The sequence below is a fragment of the Penaeus japonicus genome, unplaced genomic scaffold, assembly GCF_977035675.1.
Source record: "Penaeus japonicus unplaced genomic scaffold, GWHDUDI00000001_assembly GWHDUDI00000017, whole genome shotgun sequence".
Classification (NCBI taxonomy): domain Eukaryota; kingdom Metazoa; phylum Arthropoda; class Malacostraca; order Decapoda; family Penaeidae; genus Penaeus; species Penaeus japonicus.
In genome coordinates, this window is record NW_028234419.1 from 25,271,992 (window position 1) to 25,284,182 (window position 12,191).

Below are 12,191 nucleotides of genomic sequence, written 5' to 3' on the forward strand. Positions count from 1 at the left end.
GCATCTATACTTCGGAATGGCTATCCGAAATTCCGAAATTCCTCTGCATCTATACTTCAGAAAAGCTTTCCGAATTCCTCCCAACCGCGCTTCGTTTCATACAAAACCCTTCGACTCGCCATTCGAAGCACCACACCTTCTTCGAGATGCAGTTACGTCACAAAACCCCGAAGCCACGACGTCAGTCCGTACTTGTGGATGACGTCAGAGAGAGGAGGGAAGATGAGATGGTCGAAATCCAATTGGATGATGAGGTGATTATCGTCCTTCCGATAGACATTTTGCAGAACCTGTTTTCGGATGCGGCTGACGAAGTATTGACGTATTTCTAATTGCGTTTTCTTGTACTGTGTGTAAATTTTTTGAATAAAACATCGCTAAAGTATGTGTATATATGATTGAATCACAAATACTGACGTGCTCACATAAATATAATAAAACAGCCACGAGATGACCGAAATGAGATGTTTTTAATGACAACAAAATTAAACAGATTTTAACAAGAGAATACTGAATGGCACGTCGGTAATACAACAAAAACAACTGTGGGTGAAATTAATCCATATTGAATTTAGATTTCATATGTACGGTATATCTTTAAATGTGTGATTCAAGTTCTAGATTGCCCTTTTAATAATTACATCTTTTCATCAAAGAAATTGTAAAAACACGTAGACAAAACCACAGCAGAATATAAGAAAGTGAAATGAAACATAATAAAAGGAAATTAAAATGGTAGCAAACATTATTTTGTATGGAAACCACCCACTTTCAGAAATAATATAACTGTTTAAAATGTAGTACTTCCGTTCTCAAAATCCGTCTGACCTTATCTGACATCAGAGTGACCTGATGTTACCTTAAGCAGGAATCCCCTGACCTTACGCACTGATCCATTTCGTTTCACTCCTTGTCATTATGTAATGTATGTACAGTCATCTATTTTTACATAATTTTATTTCTTTATATCATTATTGATACTTGGAATAAATTTGCGTCAAATGGTATTGGGATCTTTCATAGTAACTACAAATACAAATAATTGAATTCAAACAAGACACCTTTTCAAATATCCATATATATGAATGCTGCCCCTAATTATTCAGCATATTATGGAAAGCAAAGAATCAATTTATTTAAATTTCCACATATTCTTTCACATCAATGAGCATCTACTTAATTTCATTATCAGTTAAGTGATTGATCATCTATCTGACTTCACCCTTTAGGACATCGGAAGTTCTCATAAACGGTTCCCTATTTTGTGTAAAATGAAAAACAAATCCTTTATAAAATCATGGGTTATTTATCTAAGCGTATGTCAATCATTAATTCATGCATTGTGTTTGTAACTCATTTGGTATCTGGTAAGATATTTCTTTGTTTATATGTATGGAACATGTGAATTTATATATATATATATATATATATATATATATATATATATATATATATATGTTTATATGTCTATATATCTACATATGTTTATCTGTCTATATATCTACATATGTTTATCTGTCTATATATCTATATATGTATATATATATATATATATATATATATTCATGTAAATACATATATATGTATATATATATATATATATATATATATATATATATATATATATATATATAAATATACATGTAAATACATATATATGTTCTCAACACCACACCTCCGCCATGCAGTCACGCCGCAGCAACACAAGGCTCCGTCGCCAGGTTGTGCTTGTGGATGACGTCATTGAGGAGGAGGACTATATGGTCGAAATTCAGTTGGGCGATGGGACAATTATGGTCCTTACGATAGAGGGATTCCAGGATTTAGTCCAAGTTCCAGAGGGAAATGAATTGTTGACTTATCTTTGATAAGTCAGGTTTTAGATGTGTTATTTGTCTTTAGTTTCACATAATAAATAAACTTTAACCAAAAACACTAAAAACATATTTTGTTTTGGTTTACATGTGAATCAAAATTTAAAAGGAGGCTCCCAGTTTCGCTGGAATAGCAGTCGAAATATATATGGAATAATGCCATATCGATATACTAGTATTAATCGTACGACATATGATAGTAAATAACCTTTACTGAACAATCCCTAAATCCTTAAGGACATGTACTTAATTATCAATCAAAAACATGCAGTAGGTCAACTGAACGTATAATCACAACAGTGACTTCTGAAATAGTGGACTAGACTTTGCATTTTCAACCTAATGCCAGACGTGAAAAAAGCATGGTAGATAGACGAATAACCATATGTTCGCTTTCATACAACGTGGATTGGTGTATGTATCAATAATGATCATTATCACAAGTGCTGTAACATTCACACACATATGATGATACAGACACAGCAATAACGAAATGACATATTTCGTTTCTACTGTGGCTGTGTTTTATTATACATATCAATCAATGTTACAATAAGCTGACAGTATCTTTAGGGGAATTATTCTATCGCTTTAAACAGGAGAATAAAAAATAGTTTTCGTATTTTTCGTATCGCATGAATGAATACATCGAATTCCATAAAAGCAATGCAGAATCATGAAATGAAACAAATATGGTTGATTTTTCTTTCGTTGAGACTCCCCAGCATCCAAATTTACCCGTTTCGGATGTCCTGATTCCGTTTGACCTCATTTGACATCAGAATCATCTTCCGTTATTTTTAAAGGTCATATGACCTTATAATACACCAATCCAATGTCCGCTAAGCAATCTGTTATCAGTAACTCTTAATCGCCTTATTGATGCATGGAATTTCTTTATTGAAAATGGCATTGGGATCTTTGATAGCAACGTTGTAAAACAGATCATGAAAGGCACATACGAGGGACGTTCTCAAATATGCAAACATAAACACTTTGTATCTGATTTCTCATATTTGCATTCGAGGCAATATGTCCTCATTTACTTCAGTTTCCTCATACTTTTGCACATCGATGAATATTTACTTAGTATCATTTCTAATGAAGTAAGAGATCGACCTATAGTCATGTTTGACGGTGAACGTGCAGTGCAATTAGATACTTTTATAACCAATGGCCTATTTGGTGTGAGAGAAAAGTTTTTCTTGAATGAAGCAATGACACATACAAAGTCGCGCATTTTGATTGACTTTTTGCAATCTAGACTATAAACTAAGGGTTATTTTACATATGTTCGGTTAACCTCGCCTGCCTCTTTCAAAAGGCCGTTTGACCTGATTTGACACTGATAAATCACATAACTCTTCGTCCCTATCCCCCCTCACCCAATACCTTTAAGAAAACAAAAACCCAGTGCCCTACCCCCCTCCCCCTCCCCCCTTCCCTCCCTGCACCACCATACAAAAGCCGACGCCGACGGTTCTCAACACCACACCTCCGCCATGCAGTCACGCCGCAGCAACACAAGGCTCCGTCGCCAGGTTGTGCTTGTGGATGACGTCATTGAGGAGGAGGACTATATGGTCGAAATCCAGTTGGGGGATGGGACGATTATGGTCCTTACGATAGAGGGATTCCAGGACTTGGTCCAGGTGCCAGAGGGAGATGAATTGTTGACTTATCTTTGATTACGATTCTATAGACAGGTTTTAGATGTGTTATTTGTCTTTATTTTTGCATAATAAATAAACTTGAACTAAAAACGTATTTTGTTTTGGTTTACATGTGAATCAAAATTTAATAAGAAGCTCCCAGTTTCGCTGGAATAGCAGTCGCAATATACATATAGAATAATATTATATATATATATATAAGTATTCATGATAGTAGAGATTGAGTACAGTTTACTGAACAACCCCTTAATTCTAAAGGACATGGACTTAATTATCAATCAAAAACATGCAGTAGGTCAACTGAACGTATAGTCACAGCAGTGACTTCTGAAATAGTAAACTAGAGTTTGCAACTTTCAACCAAATGCCAGGCGTGAAAAAGGGATGGATAGATAGACAAATAATCAAATGTTCATTTTCATACAACGTGCGTTAGTGTAGGTATCAATAATGATCATTATCACAAGTGCTGTAACATTCACATACATATGATGATACAGGCTCAGCAATGGCATATTTCATTTCTGCTGTGGCTGTTTTATCATACATATCAATCAATGAAAGGGTAAACCGACAGCCTCTTTAGGGGAATCATTCAATCGCTTTAAATGAAATGAAACCTAACTGGTTAATTTTTCTTTCGTTTAAACTACCCAACATCCTAAGTAATTTACCTGTTTCGGATGTCCTGATTCCGCTTGACCTCATTCAACATCAGAAACATTTTTTTTTAAAAGTCATCTGACCTTATAATACTCCAATCCAATGTCCGCTAAGCTATCTATTATCGGTAACTCTTAATCGCCTTATTGATGCATGGAATTACTTCATTGCAAGTGGTATTGGGATCTTTGAAAGGCACAGCACTCATATGAGAGACGTTCTCAAATATGCAAACATAAACACGTTGTATCTAATTTCTCATATTTACATTCGAGGTAATAAGCCCTGATTTATTTCAGTTTCCTCATACTTTTGTACATTAATGAATATTTACTTAGTATCACTTCTAATGAAGCAAGAGATCAACCTATAGTCATGTTTGACAATAAACGCCCAGTGCATCTTATAGTCATTGGCCTATTTTGTGTGAGAGAAAAGAAATATTTTCTTGAATATACTAATGATTTACTTATTTAGAAAAAAATATAAAAAAATAATGATAACATTTATGGAAATTGCATAGGATTGCGTAGGAATTTAATGGAATTACTCATATCAACTGCTGTTCATTTAAGAAGATACCAGGTCTATATCCCTTTCTGTATGTATATAAATATATGTTTCTATATACATACACACATACAAAGACACGCACACATGTATATATGGAATACTTCGTTTTTTAAAGGTCTGTATCCCATTTTTGTGCCTATCTTTATATATACATGTTTCAAGTCTATAATCCTTTATGTGACATATATATTTTAAAGCAGTATGATTTTGCTGAGTACAAGTAACTGATGAGAGAAAATTGAATATATATAACAACACTGTTTTTTTGCAATCTAGACTATAAACTGAGGTTCATTTTACATTCTCTCCGGTTAGCCTCGCTTCCCTATTTCAAAAGTCCGTTTGACCTGATATGACACTGGTAAATCACGGTAAATCTTCGTCCCTATCCCCCTCCCCCACCCAATACCTTTAAGAAAACAAAAACCCAATGCCCTACCTCCTCCCCCTCCCCCTCCCTGCACCACCATACAAAAGCCGACGCCGACGGTTCTCAACACCACACCTCCGCCATGCAGTCACGCCGCAGCAACACAAGGCTCCGTCGCCAGGTTGTGCTTGTGGATGACGTCATTGAGGAGGAGGACTATATGGTCGAAATCCAGTTGGGGGATGGGACGATTATGGTCCTTACGATAGAGGGATTCCAGGACTTGGTCCAGGTGCCAGAGGGAGATGAATTGTTGACTTATCTTTGATTACGGTTCTATAGACAGGTTTTAGATGTGTTATTTGTCTTTATTTTTACATAATAAATAAATTTTAACTAAAAACGTATTTTGTTTTGGTTTACATGTGAATCAAAATATAATAAGGACTCCTAGTTTAGCTGGAATAGCAGTCAAAATATATATGGAATAATGTCATATAGATGTATAAGTATTCATCGTATAACATATGATATTAGAGAATGTGTACAGTTTACTGAACGATCCCTAAATTCCAAAAGAAAAGGATTTAATCATCAATCAAAAGAAATACAGTAGGTCAACTAACCACATAATCACAGCAGTATTTTCTGAAATCGTGGACTAGAGTCTATAATTTTAACCCAATACCAGACGTGAAAAAGGATGGTAGATAGACAAATATCCATATGTTCGCTTTCATACAACGTGGGTTAGTGTATGTATCAATAATGATCATTATCACAAGTGCTGTAACATTCACACACATATGATGATACAGACATAGCAATAAGGAATTACATATTTTGTTTCTACTGTGGCTATGTTTTATTATACATATCAGTCAGAGACACAGTAAGCAGACAGCATCTTTAGGGGAATTATTCTATCGCTTTAAACAGAAGAATTAAAGATAGGTTTGGTATTTTTCGTATCGCCTGAATAGATACATCAAATTTCATAAAAGCAATGCAGAATCACGAAATAAAACATAAATATGCTTGATTTTTCTTTCGTTGAAACTACCAAACATCCGAAGTAATTTACCCGTTTCGGATGTCCTGAATCCGCTTGACCTCATTTGACATCAGAAACATCTTAGGCTACTTTTAAAACTTATCTGACCTTATAATACTGAAATCCAATGTCCGCTAAGCTATCTATTATCAGTAACTCTTAATCGCCTTATTAATGCATGGAATTTCTTTATTGCAAATGGTATTGGGATCTTTGATAGCAACGCTGTAAAACAGATCATGAAAGGCACAGCACTCATATGAGGGACGCTCTCAAATATACAAACTTAAACACGTATCTGATTTCTCATATTTGCATTCGAGGCATTCATTTATTTCAGTTTCCTCATACTTTTGTACATTAATCAATATTTACTTAGTATCACTTCCAATGAAGTAACAGATCAACCTAGTCATGTTTGACAGTAAACGTGCAGTGCATCTAGAGACTTTTATAACCATTGGCCTATCTTGTGAGAGAGAAAAGAAATATTTTCTTGGATGAACTAATGACTTACTTATTTAGAAATATTTCAAAATTGATGATATCATTAATGGAAATTCCATAGGATTGCATAGGAAATTTTTAGAATTACTCATATCAACTGTTGTTCATTTGAGAAGATATCAGGTCTACCCCTTTCAGTGTGTATATAAATATATGTTTCTATTTACATGCACACACACATACAAAGGCAGGCACACATGTATATATGGAATACTTCGTTTTCTAAAGGTATGTACCCCATTTTTATGAATACACAGACACACACATGTATATTTCTTTTTTCTCCAAAATACACACACTCAGATATAGAAGCACACATACATCCATGTATATGAAATATTTCGGTTTCTAAAAGTCTATACTCCTTTCTATAACATATATATTGAATGTATATAACAACACTGATTTTTTTCAATCTAGACTATAAATTGAGGGTTATTTTACATTCTGTCCGGTTAACCTCGCTTGCCTCTTTCAAAAGTTTGTTTGACCTGATTTGACATTGGTAAATCACAGTAAATCTTCGTCCCTATCCCCCCACCCAATACCTTTAAGGAAACTAAAACCCAGTGCCCTAACCCCTCCCCCTCAGGTCTATACCCCTTTTTGTGTGTATATAAATATATGTTTCTCTAAACATCCACACTCATATAAAGACACGCACACATGTATATATGGAATACTTTCAGTGACATATATATTTAAAAGCAGCATGATTTTACTGAGTACCATTAACTGATGTGGGAAAATTGTATATATATAACAATACTGATTTTTTGCAAACCAGACTATAAATTGAGGGTCATTTTATATTTGTCCGGTTAACTTTGCTTGCCTATTTCAAAAGTACATTTGACCTGAATATGATATTGGTAAATTACGGTAAATCTTCGTCCCTACCCCCCCCCCCACCCAATACCTTTAAGAAAACTAAAACCCAGTGCCCTACCCCCTCCCCCTCCATACACCATACAAAAGCCGACGCTGACGGTTCTCAACACCACACCTCCGCCATGCAGTCACGCCGCAGCAACACAAGGCTCCGTCGCCAGGTTGTGCTTGTGGATGACGTCATTGAGGAGGAGGACTATATGGTCGAAATCCATTTGGGCGATGGGACGATTATGGTCCTTACGATAGAGGGATTCCAGGATTTGGTCCAGGTGCCAGAGGGAGATGAATTGTTGACTTATCTTTAATTTAATTACGGTTCTATAGACAGGTTTTAGATGTGTTATTTGTCTTTACTTTTACTTAATAAATAAACTTTAACTAAAAACGTATTTTGTTTTGGTTTACATATGAATCAAAATATAATAAGGGACTCTCAGTTTCGCTGGAATAGCAGTCGAAATATATATGGAATATTATCATGTAGATATATAACTATTCATCGTATAACTGATAGTAGAGATTGTGTACAGTTATTCTAAAGTACATGTACTTAATTATCAATAGAAATATACAGTAAGTCAACTAAACATAATCACAGCAGTGACTTCTGAAATAGTGAACTAAACTTTCAACCTAATACCAGACGTGGAAAAAGGATGGTAGATAATTAAACATATGTTTGCTTTCATACAACGTGGGTTAGTGTATGTATCAATAATGATCATTATCACAAGTGCAGTAACATTCACACATATATGATGATACAAGTACAGCAATACCGAAATGACATACTTCGGTTCTACTGTGGCTGTGTTTTATTATACATATCAATCAATGACACAGTAAGCCGACAGCCTCTTTAGGGGAATTATTCTATCGCTTTAAACAGAAGAATAAAAAATAGTTTTACTATTTTTCGTATCGCCTGAATGAGACATCGAATTTCATAAAAGCAATGCAGAATCATGAAATGAAACATAACTATGGCTGATTTTTCTTTCGTTGAAACTACCCAACATCCGAAGTAATTTACCCGTTTCGGATGTCCTGATTCCGCTTGACCTCATTTGACATCAGAATCATCTTAGGTCATTTTTAAAAGTCATCTGACCTTATAATATAGCAATTCAATTCTTCCTCATTACGAATGGTATTGGGATCTTTGATAGCAACGCTGTAAAACAGATCATGAAAGGCACAGTACTCATATGAGGGTCGTTGTCAAATATGCAAACATAAACACGTTGTATCTGATTTCTCATATTTACATTCGAGGTAATAAGCCCTCATTTATTTAATTAATCAATATTTACCTAGTATCACTTCTAATGAAGTAACAGATCAATCTATAGTCATGTTTGATAATAAACGCCCAGTGCATCTAGAGACTTTTATAACCATTGGTCTATTTTGTGTGAGAGAAAGTTTTTCTTGAATGAAGTAATGATTTGAGTATTTAGAAATATTTCAAAAATCGATGATATCATTAATGGAAATTGCATAGGATTGTATAGTTTTTTTTTAGGATTACTCATATCGACTTCTGTTCATTTGAGAAGATATCAGGTCTATACCCCTTTTAGTGTGTATATAAATATATGTTTCTATAAACATACGCACACATACAAAGACACGCACACATGTATAAATGGAATACTTTGTTTTCTAAAGGTCTGTATCCTATTTTTTTGTGAATATATTTATGTATACATGTTTCAAGTCTAAAATCCTTTCTGTGACATATATATTTTAAAGCAGCATGATTTTGCTGAGTACCATTAACTGATGTGAGAAAATTGAATATATATAACAATATCAATATTTTTTGCAATCTAGACTATAAACTGAGGGTCATTTTACACATGTCCGGTTAACCTCGCTTGCCTCTTTCCAAAGTCCGTTTGACCTGATTTGACATTGGTAAATCACGGTAAATCTTCGTCCCTATCCCCCCCCCCCCTACCCAATACCTTTAAGAAAACAAAAACCCAGTGCCCTACCCCCTCCCCCTCCCCTCCCTGCACCACCATACAAAAGCCGACGCCGACGGTTCTCAACACCACACCTCCGCCATGCAGTCACGCCGCAGCAACACAAGGCTCCGTCGCCAGGTTGTGCTTGTGGATGACGTCATTGAGGTGGAGGACTATACGGTCGAAATCCAGTTGGGGGATGGGACGATTATGGTCCTTACGATAGAGGGATTCCAGGATTTGGTCCAGGTGCCAGAGGGAGATGAATTGTTGACTTATCTGTGATTACGGTTCTATAGACAGGTTTTAGATGTGTTATTTGTCTTAATTTTTACATAATAAATAAACTTTAGTATCCAAAAACATGCTTTATTTCGGTTTACATGTGAATCAAAATTTAATATGAGGCTTCCAGTTTCGCTGGAATAGCAGTCGAAGTATATATGGAATAATGTCATATAGATATATTATTCATCGTATAACATATGTTAGTAGAGATTGTGTACAGTTCACTGGACAATCCCTAAATTCTAAAGGGCATGCACTTAAATATCAATCAAATATATATACAGTAGGTCAACTGAACATATAATCACAGCAGTGAGTTTTGAAATCGTGAACTAAAGTCTATAATTTTCAACCCAACGTGGGTTAGTGTATGTATCAATAATGATCATTATCACAAGTGCTGCAACATTCACACATCTGATGATACAGACACAGCAATAACGAAATGACATATATCGTTTCTACTGTGGCTGTTTTATTATACAAATCAATCAATGCCACAGTAAGCCGACAGCCTCTTTAGGGAAATTATTCTATCGTTTTAAACAGGAGAATAAAAGATAGTTTTAGTATTTTTCGTCTCGCCTCAATAAATACAACGGATTTCATAAAAGTAATGCAGAATCATGAATGAAACTATGCTTGATTTTTCTTTAGAAACTGCCAAACATCCGAAGTAATTTACCCGTTTCGGATGTCCTGAATCCGCTTGACCTCATTTGACATCAGAATCATCTTACGTTATTTTCAAAGGTCATCTGACCTTATAATACAACAATCCAATGTCCGCTAAGCAATCTAATACCAGTAACTCTTAATCGCCTTATTGATGCATGGAATTTCTTTATTGCAAATGATATTGGGATCTTTGATATCAACGCTGTAAAACAGATGATAAAAGTACTTTCTTGAATGGACTAATATCTTTCTTACTTAGAAATATTTAAAAAAATGATATCATCAACGGAAATTGCATAGGAAATTTTATAAGAATACTCCTATCAAATGTTGTTCATTTGAGAATGTATCAGGTCTATACCCCTTTCTGTATGCATATGAATATACATGTTTATATTTACATGCACACAAACATCCACACACATAGAAAGACACGCACAGTCGCACACGTGTATATACGTTTTCTAAAGGTCTGTATCTCATTTTTATGAATCTCTCTCTCTCTGTATATATATATATATATATATATATATATATATATATATATATATATATATATGTGTATATATATATATGTGTGTGTGTGTGTGAATATAGGATAGGATTACATAGGAATTTTATAGAATTACTCATATCAACTGATGTTCATTTGAGAAGGTATCATATGTAAATATATAGATATATGTTTCTATATACATACACACATACAAACACACACACACACATGTATATATGAAATACTTCATTTTCTAAGGTCTGCTACCCATTTTTGTGAATATCTTTATATATACACGTTTCAAGTCTATAATCCTTTCAGTGACATATATTTTAAAGTAGCAGGATTTTACTGAGTACCTTTAACTGATGTGAGAAAATTTAATATATATAACAACATGGATTTTTTGCAATCTAGACTATAAACTGAGGTTCATTTTACATTTGTCCGGTTAACCTCGCTTGCCTCTTCCAAAAGTCAGTTTGACCTGATTTGACATTGGTAAATCACGGTAAATCTTCGTCCCTACCCCCCCCCCCCACAACCCAATACCTTTAAGAAAACAAAAACCCAGTGCCCTACCCCCTCCCCCTCCCCTCCCCGCACCACCATACAAAAGCCGACGCCGACGGTTCTCAACACCACACCTCCGCCATGCAGTCACGCCGCAGCAACACAAGGCTCCGTCGCCAGGTTGTGCTTGTGGATGACGTCATTGAGGAGGAGGACTATATGGTCGAAATCCAGTTGGGGGATGGGACGATTATGGTCCTTACGATAGAGGGATTACAGGACTTGGTCCAGGTGCCAGAGGGAGATGAATTGTTGACTTATCTTTAATTACGGTTCTATTGACAGGTCTTAGATGTGTTATTTGTCTTCACTTTTACCTAATAAATAAACTTTAACTAAAAACGTATTTTGTTTTGGTTTACATATGAATCAAAATATAATAAGGGACTCTCAGTTTCGCTGGAATATCAGTCGAAATATATATGGAATATTATCATATAGATATATAACTATTCATCGTATAACTGATAGTAGAGATTGTGTACAGTTATTCTAAAGTACATGTACTTAATTATCAATAGAAATATACAGTAGGTCAACTGAACATATAATCACAGCAGTGACTTCTGAATTAG